We start from the raw sequence: 20,576 nt of genomic DNA on the forward strand, positions 1-20,576 counted from the left end.
GACACTGTTTCCACTGTTTCCCCATCTTTTTCCCATGAAGTGATGGGACCAGATGCCATGATCTTGGTTTTCTGAATGTTGAGCTTTAAGCCAACTTTTTCACTCTCCTCTTTCACTTTCATCAAGAGGCTTTTTAGTTCCTCTTCACTTTCTGCCATAAGGGTGGTGTCATCTGCATATCTGAGGTTATTGATATTTCTCCTGGCAATCTTGATTCCAGCTTGTGCCTATTCCAGCCCAGCGTTCCTCATGATGTACTCTGCATATAAGTTAAATAAGCAGGGTGACAATATACAGCCTTGATGTACTCCTTTTCCTATTTGGAACCAGTCTGTTGTTCCATGTCCAGTTCTAACTGTTGCTTCCTTACCTGAAAATAGGTTTCTCAAGAGGCAGGTCAGGTGGTCTGGTATTCCCATCTCTTTCAGAATTTTCCACAGTTTATTGTGATCCACACAGTCAAAGGCTTTCGCATAGTCAATAAAGCAGAAATAGATGTTTTTCTGGAACTGTCTTGCTTTTTCGATGATCCAGTGGATGTTGGCAATTTGATCTCTGGTTCCTCTGCCTTTTCTAAAACCAGCTCAAACATCTGGAAGTTCACGGTTCATGTATTGCTGAAGCCTGGCTTGGAGAATTTTGAGCATGACTTTACTAGCATGTGAGATGAATACAATTGTGTGGTAGTCTGAACATTCTTGAGCTTCCCTGGTGGCTCAGAGGTTTAAACGTATGCCTGCAATGCGGGAGACCTGGGTTCGATCCCTGGGTCAGGAAGATCCCCTGGAGAAGGAAATGGCAACCCACTCCAGTATCCTTGCCTGGAGAATCCCATGGATGGAGAAGCCTGGTGGTCTATAGTCCACGGGTCACAAAGAGTTGGACATGACTGAGTGACTTAACTAACTTTTGAGCATTCTTTGGCATTGCCTTTCTTTGGGATTGGAATGAAAACCCACTGCTGGGTAGTGGCTTTATAAAAGAAGTTTCAGAAAGAGTCCTTGCTCTGTGTACCTTGTGAAGACACTGTAAAAGTCATCAGCTATGTACCAGGAAGAGGGTCTTATCAGATACTGTGTCTGTTAGTACCTTGATCTTGGGCTCCCCAGCCTCCAGAACTGTAAGAAATAACTTTCTGTTGTTTATAAATCACCCAATCTATGGTATTTTGCTAACTCAGCCTGAACAGACTCAGACTAAGGGTGGAAGGAAGACAATTTGGAGAAGCACAGAGGAAGTGAGCTGGGAAGAGCATGATTCATGAGGTCAGGGTGTGGCTACATGCTTAGTCACTTCTGCCATGCCTGACTCTTTGCAACACTATGGACTGTAGCCCACCAGGCTCCTCTGTCCATAGGATTCTCCAGGCAAGAATACTGGAGTGGGCTGCCATGTCCTCCTCCAGGGGATCATCCCAATCCAGGGCTTGAACTGTTATCTCTTATGTCTCTCATATTGGCAGGCAGTTTCTTTAGCGCTAGTGCCACCACTTGGGTTCAAATCTCAGCTCTTCTGCTTGTGATACTTATGATCTTGGATACCTGGCTAACCTACTTGGGCTTCAGTTTCCTCAGCCATAAAATAGATATTGGTAATATTTGCATTCTCTCTTCCTCAAGTTTTCTTTACTTGATTTACCTCTAATCATATTTTAAAGCACATCTCAAACACTGCCTCTTTCAAGAAGCTTCTTCTGACCTGTGCAGACTTTGTTAAGTGCCCTTCATCAGTATCTCTTTGGTCCTCTTTGCTCTATGCTAATTCCACATCTTATGTCTCTATCCTTTAAATGGCAAGCTCTTTGAATGCAATTATTGTGTCTTATTCATCTGTATCCCCAGTGTCTGGAACTATTCCTAGATCAGCAGATGCTTGGTAATTGTTCTCTCAAAAAACAAAACAAGGCAAAGTGAATGAATAAGTAAACTGAATTCAACTTCTGGATGGTAGGGTTGATCTAAACCTGGCCAATTAGCAAAATCACTTGAAGATATTTTTTCCCCAGGTTTATTGAGATTTAATTGACATATTGTGTAAGTTTAAGGTGTATGATTTGGTTTAATACAGTTATATATTGCAAATGACTACCACTATAGGTTAGCTAAACTTCCATCATGTCACAAAATTACCATTTCTTTCTTGTGGTGAGAACATTTGAAGTCTACTCTCTGAACAACTTGGAAGTATACAGTGCATTCTTGCTAAATGTAATCACAGTGATGGGCATTAGATACACCAGAATTTATTCATCTTCCAACTGGAAGATGAATGTAGATAGACATCTTCTTCCACTGTTTTCACATCAACTTTGCTCTCTACCTCTCTGTGTCCTAATCTCCACTCACAAGAACCCCTGTCATACTGGTTTAGGGCTCCCCTTAATGTCCTTATATCTCATTACTCACTTCTTTGAAGCCCATATCTCCCAAAATAGCACATACCTAGGTAGTGATGGTTAGGAATTCAACACATGAATTTCAGGGGACATAGTGCAGCCCAAAATAGCATCTCTGGGATAGTGCCTAGGAAGCTCCATAAATAATTCTGAAGATTAGTCCAGTTTGGATAGTGTTGACCTAAGTCTCCTTTAACACTTCTGATTCTATGAAGGGTAACATGTTTTAAATATTTATATATTTGGCTGCATCAGGTCTTAGATGCAGCATGAGGGATCTTCACTGTGGTGCATGGATGCTCTAGTGTGATGCACAGGCTCCAGAGTGTGCAAGCTCAGTAGTTGCAGTGCTTGGGCTTAGTTATTCCATGGCATGTGGGATCTTAGTTCCCCAACCAGGGATCAAACCCGCATGCCCTGCATTACAACATTGATTCTTAACCACAGGACAACCAGGGAAGTCCCAAAAGTAGCATGTTTTAAATTAATAATCAAGTTTGCTTTACAAACATGCAAGTAAATACTCAAGAGAGTTTACCTCCTTGAAAGTTCTCCAGAAAAAGCAAAAGGATAAAATAACTAATAAAAACTAAAAGTAGGAACATGAATTAGTGGACCTAAACCAGGATGAAAATTTTACCTATTTATTTAGTCTATAATAATTATTACTATTTAATCTATATGTATTATTATTTTTGACAAATCTTTACTGAAAGGCCAAACCTATTTATACTTTTTGAGATTATCGAATGCCCACCAAATGGTATGTATCTGAAAAGCTTATTTTTTCAAATGTTATTTTTTTGCTTTGTCACATTAGAATGATGTATGGGCTTGTGTTGTTCCCAGCATCACACATCAAGCCCAGCTATTCATAGGAAAGAGGACTCTGCGTCCTTTACTAGAATAGCTGAACCATTATCCTCCCACATCAGCTTTGTTAGAGAGGCTTTTTTTAATTCATGAAATCTAATAAGTGTTTGCTTTCTCCATTGCTTATTCAAAGTCACTGAATATTGTAATTTCTTTCTATTAATCAGTGTTATACCTACATGCATGCTGAATGAACAATGGAAAGGATTAATGAGGCATGATGTTTACTCTGATGCTTTTGGTGGGAATGTTCATCTTATGAAGAAATGAACTGAAACCTAAAGCACTCTCCCAAGGAACACCTATTATGCATTCCACTGAATTTGCTTTTCAGTTTTCTTTTCACTTAAGAGAGAGGGTTTCCTCCACCCCTTTGGAAAATCTAGTATGGTACAAGGGTAATGATAAATGTAATAGATGCTGTAAACCACTACTTCTAATGCACAGTGTAATTGAGTCAGAATATAGTGTCTATACTGATGACGTCCCTGGTGCTTTAACAGCTGAAATTATGATTAGAAAGATCCAGATAATGCTGACTTCTATTAAGCCACAATTTTCCTTCCTGCAGCCTGTCCTTTCTTTTCTTTTGAATTATGCAGTGTTGTCTTAAATGGTTTAGTACTTCTTTATAAAAGAATTCAAAAAACTGCTGAGAGAATTTAACATTTTTGGTAAAACAGATGCAAGCTCAATTTCTCAACTGTCAACAGACAATTTCTTTCCATAGCTTTTATAAGAAAGTCCTTTTTAAGTAGCACCCTATTGCAACCTTCCTAGACAGCTGAAATGGGGTGGTGTGAGAGCAGTCCAATGCCCTGTACAAGGAAAGATCATTACCTTAATTGCTATGTGGTGTTTAGAAGATGTATTTTCACTTTTCACATTGTCACGGGTACAAGGTGAGAAAACACTTTATGGATGGTAGTGAGGAGTGGGAGTTACTCTTAAAAATAATGAATGCCTCCATAACTCAGACGTAGTGAGATGTGAGTGAAATATGTTGTTTTCTTCCTTTGTGAATAAAGATGATCAATTACTACTATGGACTAGGACACCTTTATTTGTGACCTGAAGCCAGCCAAAATGTAATATTCTAAAACTGTTGCTTTCACCATCTGTCTACTGGGGTATTTGTAGTTTGTTTTAAAGGACATTCACTATAACTGTACATGTAATAAATAACAAAAATAATTTTGTGTTAATGCCATTACTAACAATGTTACAAGTTACCATTTCCTGAGAAGTTCTTTGCTGGTCATTTTGCATATAGTTAAATACAAATTCTCATGTGATAGAGTTGAAAAAGTTTAAGAAACTTGCTAAACAGACAACAGCTAGCAAGTGGCAGAACCAGGATTTGAACCCTGGTCTTTTCAAAGACACAATGCTTTTTGATGCCTCTAGTGAATCTCTTAGAGAAAATTATCTATTTTAAGGAAAAATAAGCATGATTACCAGTAATTTTAATTTAGAGAGTAATCAATTTACCTAAGTGATTAGAGCAGGACTAAAATGGGTTATATGGTTTTGCCTGGAATGATAGATCTGAGTGACATAAGTAGTTATGGTTTCCATTATAAGTAGCAAAGGTAGAGTTTAAATGATCTGCAAGCTTATCTAGGGGTGACTAGTTGATTGTGGGATCACTGGGGTTGAAATAGGTAGCCTACTAAAGTCTCACTTGAATTGGAAAACCTAAAACAAACAAAAAAACATTTTAAATCTGATAAAAAGAGGCTTGTCTTAGACTCCCATGATGGAGAGTCATGGGAATTTTTCAATTCCCAAAACTAAGTCAATTAACAGAACTGCTGCTGCTGCTGCTGCTAAGTCGCTTCAGTCGTGTCCGACTCTGTGCGACCCCATAGACGGCAGCCCACCAGGCTCCCCCGTCCCTGGGATTCTCCAGGCAAGAACACTGGAGTAGGTTGCCATTTCCTTTTCCAATGCATGAAAGTGAAAAGGGAAAGTGAAGTTGCTCAGTTGTGTCCAACTCTTGCGACCCCATTGTCTGCAGCCTACCAGGCTCCTCAGTCCATGGGATTTTCCAGGCAAGAGTACTGCTAAGCTGCTAAGTCACTTCAGTCATGTCCGACTCTGTGTGACCTCATAGACAGCAGCCCACCAGGCTCCCCCGTCCCTGGGATTCTCCAGGCAAGAACACTGGAGTGGGTTGCCATTTCCTTCTCCAATGTGTGAAAGTGAAAAGGGAAAGTGAAGTCGCTCAGTCATGTCTGACTTGTAGCGACCCCATGGACTGCAGCCAACCAGGCTCCTCCGTCCATGGGATTCTCCAGGCAAGAACACTGGAGTGGGTTGCCATTTCCTTCTCCAATGCGTGAAAGTGAAAAGTGAAAGTGAGGTCGCTCAGTTGTGTCCGACTGAGTGACCCCATGGACTGCAGCCACCAGGCTCCTCCATCCATGGGATTTTCTAGGCAAGAGTACTGGAGTGGCTTGCCATTGCCTTCTCCGAGGCAAGAGTACTAGGCAGTCTTAAAAAACAAGAAAGTAAAAGAGGAAAGTATGATGTACTTGAGGAAATTTTCTGTGATAATGTCATAGGATTTTGCTTAAATCTTCCACTCAAATTTCCCAAGGCTGCATTCATGGAGTAACTGTGTCTGGTGACTTGAACACAGACATAAAGCCAAAACTAATCAATAGAAACCTCACTTAACTTACTTGGTTGGTCATTCAGAAGGCATATTGGTTTTAAAAAGTTGACATAATATCAGTAGCTTATTCAGAGAGTGACAAATTTTCAGTTGATGTTCCAAATGTTATCTCTTTATTGGAACAAATTAACATAGTCTGTGGCATCTCCTACATAGCTCTTGATTTTTATCTATTTCAATATTTAGAGAAAAAAAGAAGCAGTTTTCTTTTACCTTACAAGGAGAGCAATTAATTTTCCTCATCTTATTTCAGGCTCTTGCTAACTCTTCAGATTCAAGAAATAAAATATAGCCTTCAGGCACCCTGATTTTCTATTTCACAGGACACCATATATTCTGTTACCTTGATGCCATCATGCTGAGAGGACTAGGAGATCAGGGAATACCAGATATTCCTAGTGCCTTGGTGTGCAGTGTCAAAGGGAGGCAGATGAAAGAGCAAAAAGATATGGGGGCCTCTAGCTCCATTTACCTTTTAATGGACCTACTACTAAAGGACCTGCTAAGATACCTCTTTCAAAGTAAAAGAAGTTATGTTCTTTATGTAAGATATTACTGGTACAAGTTTGGCAGGCCCATTTATATTGGAGAAATGTCTATCAGATTTGAGCCTCTGAATGATTCACTCTATTACCCCAAATGCCATATTTGAGAGGGCCCTACACCAAGGGAAGCCTCCCAACAGAACAAAACTGTAGTATAATTTATTTTACCATTTAGTTCTTATGACTTAGTGAATACAATGGAATTCAAAGTGTGTGTAACCCATTAGGGTGCTTAACAATGTTATTCACTGTTAGGAGAACTACAACAGAGATTCCTGGAGATTTGGAACAAAACTATGCCTTCTTTGACAAATAACTATTCTCTTTCTCTCTCTTTAAAAAATATTTATTTATTTATTTGGTGTGCAGGATCTTTTAGTTGTGGCATGTGAAATTTTAATTGCAGCATATGGGATCTAGCTCCTTGACCAGGGATAAAGCTCTGGCCCCTTGCATTGGGCGTGCAGAGTCTTAGACACTGGATTGCCAGGGAAATCCCTTTCTTCTTATTAGTAGCTTCTAGTAGAGTTTAAGGTCTTCCCTGGTGGCTCAGACAGTAAAGAATCTGCCTGCAATGCGGGAGACCTGGGTTTGATCCCTGGGTTGGGAAGATCACTTGGAGGAAGGCATGGCAACCCACTCTGATATTCCTGCCTGGAGAATCCCCAAGGACAGAAAAGCCTGGTCGGCTACAGTCAAGTGGTTGCAAAGAATCAGACATGACTGACCAACTAAGCACAGTAGAGTTTAAACAATTGGCCATTGGCCATATGTAAGCTGTACCTTATCATGAATCTGGATAACTTGGTGAGCCAAACTACCAAGAAGAAAAATTCAGCATGCCCAACAGTACTTTATTACAAGTGATTATTAAAATCTCTCACTTTATGATAGATCATTCTCAGATGGAAGACAGAAATGCTTTCCTACTTTCCATTAGAGTTAAAAAATATATATATATATAAAACAACCACTGTGTTTTAAAAAGATTGAGCAATCTCACCCAAGTCTGAACTCGTGCAATTAAAATTATTTCTTTCTCAGCCATGAGATATACAAATATGTGCAGTTTAAGAAAATCTCGTACATGAACTCTTAATCTATAAAACAGATATATATATTAAAAGATTTCCTTTTTAGTTTATCAAAAGATTTATCATATCAAAGAATTAACTGTGTAGTTTACCTAAACTGCCCAATTCCCCGTTAACGTATGACATTGTCATTTATTAAAGAATTCTGTTTTTAAAGAGTTCTTCAAGACCATGTCTACTACATAAATAGAGATTTGCATTTATTTAAGCACAAAAGTTTGAATGGTTGGTTGGGAAGTTGTGAGATCACCGGTCCCCATGGCCTAACAAACAATTCTAACCATCACTTTCAAAATTGAAATGCTTTTTAAAATATCAACATTATAAAGAATGTACACCATTGAGGAATATGCTTATTATGTAGGGCTTTTAAATGACGACAATAAAACACATGTCTAACTAAAAATTTCACCAGTACAAAACAGCATGCCTCTCAGTTCCTGAATGTTTTAGTGTTAATGTGGCTAGCTATTGATTTTGTAGAGTCACCATAATCCACTTTTCTAGTTATTTTTTCAGTTGTAAAATTTAAAAATCTTTTTTGGGAGGACTTATGATACTATACAGGTAGCTTTAACAGTGATGATGGTGCAGTAATTGTGCCTGCATCAGATATGTGTGCATGTCATGCTATATGACTCCACACTTATAAATACCCCTAAATACATTTTAGGTTCACAAGTTCATAGTGGATGTTGAGCACCTATTAGATATTTTAGAGCATCATAAAAAGACCATTTCTGGAGGGTTGTGTTTATGCTTGGAATAGATCTCCTTCCCAGCAAGTCAAAAGCCCACTAAAAGGATTTGATCTCAGCCTTTGTTAGATGTTTGCTTTCCTATTAGAGAGCTCATTTTATAGCTGTAACATGGGTAGTTGTCTCTTTAATTACTAGGAACTTGACTTTATAAGAACTTCAGGAACAGAACTTGGTGACTAATATTTAACCTGATGATAAATATTCATCAGAGTTTTCACAATTGAAAAGATTTAGTTTTTTCAAGACAGCTGAAAAAATATGTTAGAGCTGTATATTTTAAAGCTTTTCAAGACATACTAGATTTCAGATTATGTAATCAGCTCTGCTATTTAAATTCTGTCTTCCAAGTAAAGCACTGGATCTTATAAATCCCAGGAATATTCTTTTTTCATAAATGGGATCTCATGAAATTTTGGCTCAAATATTTGTGTGTGTATGCTCAATCACTCAGTATGTCTGCCAGGCTCCTCTGTTCATGGAATTTTCCAGGCAAGAATACTGGAGTAGGATGCCATTTCCTACTCCATGGGATATTCTGGAACCAGGTATTGAATCATGCCTCTTATGTCTCTTGCACTTGCAGGCAGATTCACTTGTAGTACAAGTACAAGATGCACTTGTAGGCTATACTTTACGGAGTTTTACTGTATCAGAGCATCAATAGTAAATGGCTTTCTTGATATATTCAGTTATTAGTGTTCTTGATATCACTCAAACCTTCAAAATCCTAACCCTCAGTTGATAGTTTCCTAAATGGCTTTAATTAATTTACTTTTCTCAGCTAACCGAAGGTTAGTGAAAAATTTTAAGGAAGAGCTCAAGTACAAATATTGGGTTTCATTGGTGAGGAAAAATTGGAACTGAGGTTATCAAATGTTTTTAGTCTGATTTTGATGATAGGAAAAGCTGAACATGGAGATTAGTAGTTTTGTCTTCATGCCATTTGATCTGGCCAAAGAGCAATGTGCTTGAGGCTGAAAGGTTTCATATTTTCATCTGCAATCTGTAGATATGGATGTGGTTATGGTAACTACTCAGTTATCCTAGTACATATATGTCATTTTACTTCTCAGATGATCAGAAACAAGGTGTGTTTCATTTATATACTCCATGATATTTCCATGAATAAAATGCTGTAGGTGTTTTCTAATGGTACAAACCATCTATGTATCTGTTTTAGATTCTTCATAAGCCTCTGGGATCAACTCCACACGAACTTATGCTTGCAAAGGAAGGATGTCAAAATTCCCAGGGCTGAAACCATTCACATTAGGTGACCAAAATACTGGAGCTTCAGCTTCAGCATCATTCCTTCCAATGCGTATTCCGGGTTGATTTCCCTTAAGATTGACTGGTTTGATCTCTTTGCTATCCAAGGGACCCTCCAGGAGTCTCAGGGACTCTCAGCACCACAGTTCAAAGGCATTCATTATTTGGTTCTCTGCCTTCTTCTCTGCCTCTCTTTAAGATACAGCTCAGGAAATATACCTTCTAGCATATATCCTCTGGTGTGCCTGACTTAATTAAGTGTCCCGCCTTTGAGTACCTATGGAACCCTGTGTACAGCCTTACCATTGCATTACCTTTATATCATATGCTTATATATTTGTCTTGCCTTGTACACTTTCCCAACTTCTATTTCTGAACCATGTCTTACTCATGGTAGTTGCTCGATAAATGTTTGAAAGTTAGAAAAGTTAAGTCACTCAGTTGTGTCCGACTATTTGAGACCCGTGGACTATAGACCACCAGGCTTCTCCATCCATGGGATTCTCCAGGCAAGAATACTGGAGTGGGTTGCCATTTCCTTCTCCAGGGGATCTTCCCGACCCAGGGATCGAACCCAGGTCTCCCGCATTGCAGGCAGACGCTTTAACCTCTGAGCCACCAGGGAAGCTCAAAGTGAATTAAACATTTCTTCTCTGCCTCTGCTTTGTTCATCTATCTTCCTTTTTCCTCATTCTTTGTGCTCCTGGTTGCTGATCGGTCTGTTTGTGTTGACTCTGCCTTACTGTATAAAGCTCCAACTTTATGTGTGCCTCCTACCTTCACATCTCTCTCTCAGTGTGATGACTTCAGTACAATTAAGCACTCTTATAGTCAGATGAAGAATATTGGAACAGTTTTGATTTTGGAATGGTTTCTTAAATGAAAAATTGAGGTCAGTTCAGTTCAGTCGCTCAGTCGTGTCCGATTCTCCGCAACCCCATGAATCACAGCACGCCAGGCCTCCCTGTCCATCACCAACTCCCGGAGTTCACTCAAACTCATGTCCACAGAGTCGGTGATGCCATTCAGCCATCTCATTCTCTGTCGTCCCCGTCTCCTACCGCTCCCAATCCTTCCCAGCATCAGAGTCTTTTCCAGTGAGTCAACTCTTCGCATGAGGTGTCCAAAGTATTGCAGTTTCAGCTTTAGCATCAGTCCTTCCAATGAACACCCAGGATTGATCTCCTTTAGAATGGACTGGTTGGATCTCCTTGCAGTACAAAGGACTCTCAAGAGTCTTCTCCAACACCACAGTTCAAAAGCATCAATTCTTTGGTGATCAGCTTTCTTCACAGTCCAACTCTCACATTCATACATGACCACGGGAAAAACCATAGCCTTGACTAGACGGACCTTGGTTGGCCAAGTAATGTCTCTGCTCTTTAATATGCTATCTAGGCTGGTCATAACTTTCCTTCCAAGGAGTAAGCATCTTTTAATTTCATGGCTGCAATCAATGGAGGTCAAGACAGCCTTAAAGGCTAACTCTTTTAACCTCCTTAAAGAAGCTTGTCCTGCTTTTAATTGCTAATGACCTGTCCTTTTAGGGTCCTCACAGGCAGCCTGAGGCAATCTATATAAAGATGAGATCATATATTGGAAGAATCTGTGGGAAGGCTTTTGAAATTAGAAAGCACTTGTTCTTGACCTAGGAGTCATGTTGTATTGGCTTTAACAAATGTGAAAATAAAGACTTAACAATTACCATAAAAAGTTTAGGTTTAAGATATGTGGTTAGCCTGTGTTTCCTGTGAAATCAGGATCTGGTTTGAATGAAAGAGGACTTCTGATTTTGAAATGGTCATTATACACGACATGTCCATTGTCAGCCACATATCCCTCTCAATCTGTGCCTTAAAGCCTAAAAATTTGTAAAATTTTAGAATTTTGTAAAATTTGCATAATAAACTCAGATTTTTAAAGTTAACTTTTGTGAGATTTTTCTTCTTCAACCACCCCCCATCTGTACAGATTTCCCTAAATGATAAACACTCAAAGACATTTGACCTACATCAGGGACAATTAGGTTTCCCTGCTGACTCTGTGTTAAAGAATCTGCCTGCAATGTAGGAGCCATAGGAGACATAAGTTCGATCCCTGGGTCAGGAAGATCCCCTGGAGGAGGCAATGGCAACCCACTCCTGTATTCTTGCCTGGAGAGTCTCATGGATAGAGGAACCTGGTGTGCTACAATCCATGGGGTCTCAAAGAGTTAGATATGACTGAAGGGACTTCGCAGTAGCATGGACAATATCTCTCAATATTGAGCTGATGAATTTTTTACAAATGCAGTAGGTTGTAAATTTAAGCAATCTTCAACTGAATGGCTATTTCAACTCCTCAAGTGATTAGTCAAGTAAACGATGTCACAGCAGTGCACATTCAAAATGTCACACTTTAGGAGTACAGTAATAATGGAAGTTTGTACCATGTATCCAATCAGTATTTTACATTGGAGAGTGACTTCTTTGTGAACATATCACTGGATTTGCAAGTCACTGTGAAATATTTTGATTTGTGGAATCAGACAGCTGATTTCCCTTTTGAACATATTTTGTCTTTGTCTTTCGGTAGCTTTATTGCGTAGCAGAACTAGATTGCCCTGGTATGAAAAATTCTCTCTGTAATTTTGATTTGTAATCCAGTCTTTTTTAAAAATAAAATTTCTCTGAACTGTTATACTTTTATTAAACCCTAAGAATTCTGAGATTTAAATGTTAAATTAACATCCACTTTAACATATCTAGGGAAACTAGATATGCACATGCTCTTCCTTCCCTTTTGTAGTTCTTGAAGACATGCTCCTGAATTTGCATAGTAAAGCCAACCTCTCCAATTTTAGCCAATCTACTCACACACTTGGTTCCCACAGGAATCCTTTTCTCTCCTGAACTGTCTCTCTCCTGAATAATTTCAATCATTAAGTGAACACAATCATTCATATCCATCTTAAAAAACAAAAATCTACCAAACAAACAAAATAGAGACCTTCACTTCACAGCATCTTTAGTTTGGCAACCACCCATCTGTCTGTGACTTTGGAGCAAAATGCTTCAAACAGTTGTGACTGTCTCTATGGACTTTCCTTCTATTCTCTTGTCAACCCTCTTGTCCACATATGATAATTTATTTGTACTGTGGGTTGTGATTAATAACCTTCTTGTATCCATGCCCTTTGGTCTCTAACTTTGTAGTCTCTCACCCAATCTGTTTCTGGGAGAACTTGAACTGGCCTTTGCCTATGGGATATTAGAGAAATGATAGCGTGCCAGTGTTCAGTCAATGTTTCAGGAAGCCTTGTGTCCTTCTGCTTTCCTATTCTTGGAAGACTGCCACCATTCTGAAAGCATGCCAGGGTAGTCCTTTGGGAGGTTAAGAAACCCTGCAAAACAGAGATGAGTCATTGTCATTGTTATACTTGGGGATATTCTAGAGCAACTGACCCCTAGGGTACCCATTGGTTAACTGCAGTCACATGACCTAACCCTGTTGAGATCAGCTGAGACTGGTCCAGAGGAGCAGTACACTTGTAAGAAATAATAGTTGTTATTTTATGTCTGTGGTGGTTTATCAGACAGTAATAGCTAAGTTACCATATTCCACTTATCTGGTTTTCATTGCCACCACATTCTGGAAGTGACCTTGTGCTTATTGAAGTCAGCAGGGCCCTCTAATTCACCACATCCTAGAGTCAGTTATCTGACAAAATGCTCCTTTTTGAAATTCTTCTCTAAGCCTTCATGATGTCCTGTTTACTTGGCTTCCTGTTACATCACTGAGGTTCTTCCTCAGTCTCCCTTGCTTCTTTCCTCGTCTGCCAGATCTTTACATGTTGGAAACCACTGGGCTCTGTGTGTATCCTCATCGCCTTAATAAAAATATTTTTTATTTAACAATATAATTCAGTTCCATGTATTCAAATACTATGTGATGAGATCTCTCAATTATAAATCCATTTTTCTATACCTTTTCTCTGAATTCTAGACTCATATTTCTAGAAGCTTGTGTAGCATCTTTACAGATACATAATAGAATTACAATTTTAACATGGCAAAGATAGCTCTTTATTTTTTAATCTTCCAATTCTTCTTTAGTTTCTGGGACTTTTCTTTATCATCCCACTCAAGCCAAAGACCCAATTCACAGGTATATTGCTAGCTCTACTTCCAAAATGCACCATGAATGTGATCATATACCTTCCGACAATTCTTACAGGTATAGTCTGACACATCCTCATGTCTTATTTGCTCAAATTCAGTTGCCTCTAGTTGATTTCCCTGCTTTCATCACAGTAGCTTGAACAGTTTTTTTTAAAGTCTAATCTAATGACATCATTACTTTGCTTAGACTCCTTTGATGGCTTTCCATGCCAGTGGGAAAAAAAATTCCAAACTTCTTACCTTATTTTCTAAAACCCTCTCGGGTTTAGAGCTGTTTAGAGCTATCTTCTCTCGTCTCATATCTGACCACTTTCATTTTTTTTTTCTCTATTCTCTTTTTCTTGTTCAGTTTCTCAGTCATGTCTGACTCTTTGCAGCCTCATGGACTGCAGCACGCCAGGCTTCCCTGTCCTTCACCATCTCCCAGAGCTTGACCAAACTCATGTCCATTGAGTTGGTGCTGCCATTCAACCATCTTGTCCTTGGCTGTCCCCATCTCCTCCTGCTTTCCAATCTTTCCCAATATCAGGGTCCTTTTCAATGAGTTGGCTCTTCACATCAGATGGCCAAAGTACTAGAGCTGAAAGCTTTGGAATCAGTTGTTCAAATTCCCCTCTGTCTTTGAGCCTCTGCACTTGCTGTTCCTACTTCCTGGAATTTTCTTTACTATATATTTCATAGTTGGTACATTTTTTAACATTCCAGTCAGATTGAAATGTCATATTTTCAATTTTAACTTTACAGTATTTAATAATTGCATTTATTATTCACTTTACCTTGGACAGTGATGTTAATTTCTGATAGTCTTTGTAGCCGTTCTTAGGAACTCATTTTTTTTTACACTTATAATAAAAAACTTAATGTTCTATTTTTTATGAAAAAAATTTATTTTCATAATAGGTTTTGAGGGTCATCCTTGCTCAAATAGCTTCCTTCTATAGCCCCCAATTCATTCTCTAACATACCACCTTTATTTGTTTTCTTTATAGCACTTATATTAATTTCTAGTTCTGATGTAAAAGCAGCTTATCTATTCATTTCTTACGTGGTTAACATCAGACTTTCTCCATCAGTATTCAACATTCCTGAAACTAGACTCTTGCTTGCCTTGTGAACTGCTGTCTACTCCATGCCCAAGACAGTACCTGGCGCTGAGTGGGTGTTCAGTAAGGATGTGCTGAAAGAATAAATGCATCTAAAGTGGAACACTACTGATGAATGCATCAAAGTATTGGAACTTGTTCTTAGTTCAAAAATATTGACAAGTACCCATGATGTATTTCCAAATCTTTAGAACCTTTAAATGTGTAAAAATAAGGTACTACAATGGATCAAACTTGTGAAATCTCTTTATTAATGGCATTGACTTAGCGTTTTTATTAGCCAGTAGGGAGGCACTGATGTGAAAATACATGTGTCCATTGCCCTGACAGCTGGCCTTTCACTAAATTGACTTTCCAAATGCCATGCTCTAAGTTAGACTGATTTGCAACATATGAAGTTAAATTGTGTCATGAATGGGCTATACGTTTCAGGTTTGCATGTCTGTGATGTACCAAGGAGTTGCTATATACAATGATAGATTTTATTTAGGAATGAAAATTTATGTTTTCAAATGAGAAATGTTCCTTTCATAGAAATATTAAAAATGTATCCTTTAAGATTCAATTTAAACATTACCTTTTTCTGGCCAGCATTCCTTAATCTTTTAGGAAATGCCAGTCACATCTTCTTGGGTATCTAATGACTGCATTAAAATTTTAATTGCTGATTGAAGAGACTGCTTTTTCCCACTAAACCTTGAGGTCCTCCAAACAGATCCCACACCTTCTTCTTGAATGCAGATCATGATTTTGTCATCTTTAGTCAGTTTGTAAAATAAAGTAAGTTCCAGCAAATGTTTATTGATTTGAATGAAATAAATACCATTTATGACAGAGAATGAGATGGCTGGATGGCATCACCAACTCGATGGACATGAGTTTGAGTGAACTCCGGGAGTTGGTGATGGACAGGGAGGCCTTGCGTGCTGTGATTCATGGGGTTGCAAAGAGTCAGACACAAGTGAGCAACTGAACTGAACTGAACTGATGATATTTAACATGTATATTGGGTTGAATTGCTACTTAATCATTTTATGTGAATATCTAAGCTTGCCTTCAGAACTAGAAACTTTGGAGGAGAAACAATGTATTATTGTTGTTCAGTTGCTCAGTTGTGTCTGACACTTTATCACCCCATAGACTTCAGCATGCCAGGCTTTCCTCTCCATGACCAACTCCGGGATTTTGCTCAAACTTATGTCCATTGAGTTGGTGATGCCATTCAACCATCTCATCCTCTGTCATCCCCTTCTGCTCCTGTCTTCTATCTTTCCCATCATCAGGGTTTCTCTTATATTTCTCTTAGAGAAGAGTACACTACTCTGCATATGGTAGTGAGGCTCTCTCCTCCAGTAGATTTGGGATATACCCCAACTAACTACCTCCTCCGGGATTAGGGGAGTTGGTAGCCAACTTCCACTTAGGGTTCTGCATTAAATCTCTATCTTGACTGCTATCTTGGTCAGCTGACTGGATAACATGAAAACTTCACAAATTTTCAAGAGGAAACATAGTTAGTAGTTTCATGACTTTGGGCATTTTACTTAATCTCATTTTTTAATTGGTACCTAACTGATAGAGTTCTTATAAGGATCACATAAATTAATACATACAAAGTACATGACATGTTCTGAATGTCTGGTTCATATTAGATTATAAAATTATTAGGTATTATTAATAATAGAAATAATGTTTTTATTCTTGTTGCTATTATTATTATTACTCTTTTCTGAGGCCTACATCAGAGATCAGTCTTTACCTCCTATTTTCCATTTTGCTTAGGCCACCAGATCTGGGGCCTAAAATGTCAGACTGAGCTGACAGATTCTAGGAGAATGTTCAAACTGGGTAGAGTTTTCATCAATCTATGTTAGACTAATGGAAATATTTCTTTACTCCTCCCACTGAGGGTTCTACACTCAATCATGAGCAAGCACCTTTAAAAGTGACACCTTTGTGTGTTCTTTCCTTTATTTTGACTTTATATATCAGACATACAATTTGGTTTGGGAGGACACTAGCTGTGAGTTAGAAGGTTAAAGTAGCACCTAATCAATAAATAAAAACACTCGCTGAGGGAAATATATTTTCTTTGTGTTGATGTTTTCCTTTACAGAAGGAAATCCAAAGGAATGAGCTAGCTCTTCAGGAATAAATCAGTAGAAAGAAGGTACAACTTATGAGAAAAGCAAGTAATGGATTGGGAGCTGTGGTAAGCAGATTCCTGAACCTGAGGTAAGAAATCTTCTTAGCTACCTTGGGTGTAAGTCTCCAAAATACATAAGAGCTAAGCTAACTAATTTGAAAACCCAAGAAGTCAGCTTTTAATCACACAGGACTAGACTAGGAAAAGGCAAATGGGGATTTCAAATATTTTGAAATTTTAAAATAAATTCTACCCAGATCTTCAATTCAGTTCAGTTCAGTTCAGTTCATTTCAGTCGTTTAGTCATGTCCGACTCTTTGTGACCCCATGAACCACAGCATGCCAGGCCTCCCTGTCCATCACCAACTCCCGGAGTTCACTCAAACTCATGTCCATCGAGTCGGTGATGCCATCCAGACATCTCATTCTCTGTTGTCCCTGTCTCCTCCTACCCCCAATCCCTCCTAACATCAGACTCTTTTCCAGTGAGTCAACTCTTTGCATGAGGTGGCCAAAGTATTGCAGTTTCAGCTTTAGCATAAGTCCTTCCAATGAACACTCAGGATTGATCTCCTTTAGAATGGACTGGTTGCATCTCCTTGCAGTCCAAGGGACTCTCAGAGTCTTCTCCAGCACCACATTTCAAAAGCATCGATTCTTCGGCGCTCAGCTTTCTTCACAGTCCAACTCTCACATCCATACATGACCACGGGAAAAACCATAGCCTTGACTAGACAGACCTTGTTTGGTAAAGTAATGTCTCTGCTTTTTAATATACTATCAATGTTGGTCATAACTTTCCTTCCAAGGAGTAAGCTCCTTTTAATTTCATGGCTGCAATCAGCATCTGCAGTGATTTTGGAGCCCCAAAAAATAAAGTCTGACACTGCTTCCACTGTTTCCCCATCTATTTCCCATGAAGTGATGGAACCAGATGCCATGATCTTTGTTTTCTGAATGTTGAGCTTCAAGCCAACCTTTTCACTCTCCTCTTTCACTTTCATCAAGAGGCTTTTGAGTTCCTCTTCACTTTCTGCCATAAGGGTGGTGTCATCTGCAAATCTGAGGTTATTGATATTTCTCCCAGCAATCTTGATTCCAGCTTGTGTTTCTTCCAGCCCAGCGTTCCTCATGATGTACTCTGCATATAAGTTAAATAAGCAGGGTGACAATATACAGCCTTGACGTACTCCTTTTCCTATTCAGTTGCTCAGTCGTGTCCAACTCTTTGTGACCCCATGAACTGCAGCACGCCAGGCCTCGCTGTCCATCACCAACTCCTGGAGTCCACGAAGAAGACTCTTGAGATTCCCTTGGACTGCAAGGAGATCCAACCAATCCATCCTAAAGGAGATCAGTCCTGGGTGCTCATTGGAAGGACTGATGTTGAAACTGAAACTCCAATACTTTGGCTACCTGATGCGAAGAGCTGACTCACTTGTAAAGACCCTGATGTTGGGAAAGATTCAGGGCAGGATGAGAAGGGGACAACAGAGGGCAAGATGGTTGGATGGCATCACCGACCCAATGGACATGGGTTTGGAGGGAGCACAAAATAGTGTTTTTCAGGTATTCTTTCTTACAGTTAAAGTTAATAGCTTTATGATTATGTTAGTCCTTACTGAGGAAGCAGGCAGTACAACTTTCCCTTCTTTTTTTACTTTCTCTTCTTTTTCAATTTTACTGTTTTCTCAGAGAATTTCTATACATCAGTTCATTTCAGTCATTCAGTCATGTCCAACTCTTTGCGACCCCATGGACTGCAGCATGCCAGGTTTCCCTGTTCATCACCATCTCCTGTAGCTTGCTCAAACTCATGTCCATTGAGTCGGTGATGCCTTTTAACCATCATTCTCTGTTGTCTTCTTCTCCTCCTGCCCCCAGTCCCTCCCAGCATCAGAGTCTTTTCCAGTGAGTCAACTCTTCGCATGAGGTGACCAAAGTATTGGAGCTTCAGCTTTAGCATCAGTCCTTCCAATGAACACCCAGGACTGATCTCCTTTAGAATGGACTGGTTGGATCTCCTTGCAGTCCAAGGGACTCTCAAGAGTCTTCTCCAACACCACAGTTCAAAAGAAACACTTGTTTAGCACTGAGTTTTCTTTATAGTCCAACTCTGACATCCATACATACTACTGGAAAAACCATAGCTTTGACTAGATGGACCTTTGTTGGCAAAGTAATGTCTCTGATTTTAATATGCTTGGTTTTAGCTTTAGCTAGTTTGGTCATAGCTTTTCTTCCAAGGAGCAAGCATCTTTTAATTTCTGTACATAAGCCTTTACAATCCATTGATTATTCAGTTCTTACTGGAGTGAATCAATATATTCAACCTATTTGTCTCAATTTTGGAAAAAACAGTATGTAACACTTTCCCTCAGAAAGATGATAATAATTATGGTGTAAAAAGTCATAAAAAGTGCAAAAGTGAACTTTAGCTTTTGCTGTAAATCTTGCTTAATATTAATTTAGGCTCTACATTCAATGGGATCAGGTTTACATACTAAAATTATTGCATTATAAATCAAGGGACAGTGGCTATATTTTTTTTTCCCCAGTGGGTATATTTTGATGGAAATTTTAAATTTAGGGCTTCCCTGGCAGCTCAGCTGTAAAGAATCCGCCTGCAATGCAGAAGACACCAGTTTGATTCCTGGGTTGGGAAGATCCCCTGGAGAAGGGAAAGTCTACCCACTCCAGTATTCTGGCCTGGAGAATTCCATGGACTGTAGAGTCCATGGGGTAGCAAAGAGCTGGGTATGACTGAGCGACTTTCATTTCCAAATTTAACTGACTATGTTGTCAATTACAGTTGACTCCCACTTTTTCATGATACTATGTTATTATTTATAATTATGGCTATTTATAATTAGACACGCTCACATTTGGTTGATGGGCAAGTCAATCTCTAATTTGCAAATTAAGTTCTCCAAAGTTACAATGTTTTCAGAATTCCCACTGTGCTCACTACTCATTCCAGGCACCTGGTACATCTATTTTCTCTCTTTAGAATGATATACTTTTTTGTTGTTATTTTCAGTCTTCCTATTTTAGCAATTTTAAAACCTCAGTCCTTTCCATAGATATAAAAAATGCCAATCAATCACAAGTAAATCAAGAATATATATGGGCCAGATCATTATTATGACATGAGAAGTAGAAGACCATCATTAAAGGTGGTGTGCCAGGAATATTTGAAAGTACATGTTCCAGTCTACAATTATAGACTTTAATAAGTCAAACAAGTGGAATAAAAAATGTCATAAATTTTTTAGCTAGTCAAAATGCATAAGTTTTAAAAAATATATGTATTGTATTGTACATATTACTTGTGTGTGTATATATATAATACACACACAGTGAGAGAAGCTTTTCTACTATGTTTGATAAAGGCTTGAGAAAAAACAACAGTGACAACAACAAAAAGAGACTGAGGAATTGGAAAACATAAACTAAATGAAATGAGAGAACGGAAGACAAAATAGAAAAAGTGAAACATACTAGATAAAAGCAAAAGATCATCATATTGTCTGGCTGTTTTTAAACATGG

The 20,576-nt window shown here is 38.8% G+C and overlaps 1 long non-coding RNA gene across 1 annotated transcript in view; it reads left to right on the forward strand.

Moving 5' to 3' along the window:
- Window positions 1–17,079, forward strand: part of LOC148778069 (uncharacterized) — a 179,733-nt gene extending 162,654 nt beyond the window's left edge. Inside the window, exon 3 of the long non-coding RNA XR_016037232.1 lies at window positions 16,997–17,079. This is a non-coding gene — a long non-coding RNA (uncharacterized LOC148778069). The remainder of the gene's footprint in view (window positions 1–16,996) is intronic.
- Window positions 17,080–20,576: the final 3,497 nt, after the last annotated feature.

This window comes from Moschus berezovskii, chromosome 4 (genome assembly GCF_049115385.1).
Source record: "Moschus berezovskii isolate FMDL1 chromosome 4, NW_MosBer_1.0, whole genome shotgun sequence".
NCBI lineage: Eukaryota > Metazoa > Chordata > Mammalia > Artiodactyla > Moschidae > Moschus > Moschus berezovskii.